This window comes from Tachyglossus aculeatus, chromosome 6 (genome assembly GCF_015852505.1).
Source record: "Tachyglossus aculeatus isolate mTacAcu1 chromosome 6, mTacAcu1.pri, whole genome shotgun sequence".
NCBI lineage: Eukaryota > Metazoa > Chordata > Mammalia > Monotremata > Tachyglossidae > Tachyglossus > Tachyglossus aculeatus.
In genome coordinates, this window is record NC_052071.1 from 52,362,439 (window position 1) to 52,363,350 (window position 912).

The following is a 912-nucleotide window of genomic DNA, read 5'->3' on the forward strand; positions in this document are numbered from 1 at the left end:
AAAATACGGAAGTGGTTTACCACCATCATCAATCGTCATTAATCGTATTTATTGAGCGCTTACTATGTGCAGAGCACTGTACTAAGCGCTTGGGAAGTACAAATTGGCAACATATAGAGACAGTCCCTACCCAACAGTGGGCTCACAGTCTAAAAGGGGGAGACAGAGAACAAAACCAAACATACTAACAAAATAAAATAAATAGAACGCACAGGAAACCTGAGTTTCTGCCCTCGACTCTGTCCCAAGCCACTGCTGCCCAGCACAGTTGAGTTTTGACTTGTAGCAGATTGCCTTCCACTCGCTGGCCACTGCCCAAGCGAGGAATGGAATGGGTAGATCTCTGCTTGACTCTCCCTCCCATAGCCGAGACGGGTAGAGTACTGGAAACTCTCCAGGTGCGAGCCTAAGAGGAACTACAATGGTGGCTTTCACAAAATCCATCTCTGCCTGTAGCCTGTAAACTCCTTGGTAGGCATAGATCACGACTACCAACCTAGTGGATAGAGCACAGGCCTGGGTTTCAGAAGGACCTGGATTCTAATTCCTGATCCACCACATGTCTATTGTGCGACCTTGGGCAAGTAACTTCTATGTCTCAAGTACCTCATCTGTAAAATGGAAATTGCATGAGCCCTATGTGGGACAGAGGCTGTGTCTAACCTGATTATCTTGTATCTATCCCAGCATTTAGGATAGTTTGGCACATAGTAAAACAAGTACCATAATAATGTTTATTGTATTATTCCTTTCCAAGTGTTCAGTACAGTGCACACAGTAAATACCATTGATTGATCAGAGACTGAAATGAAAAATCAGATAGGAAAAAGTTTATTGTGTTTTTTTTTTTTTGTTTTGCTCCCTTGCCCATTGGATCACAATCCTTAAAATGGATCTCTAATGAAACCAGTT

General features: G+C 43.0%; 1 non-coding gene across 1 annotated transcript; it reads right to left on the reverse strand.

Moving 5' to 3' along the window:
* Positions 1-278: 278 nt before the first annotated feature.
* On the reverse strand, positions 279-416 carry LOC119930144. The gene has a single exon (XR_005451634.1). It is a non-coding gene; the product is annotated as a small nucleolar RNA SNORA7 (small nucleolar RNA).
* Positions 417-912: the final 496 nt, after the last annotated feature.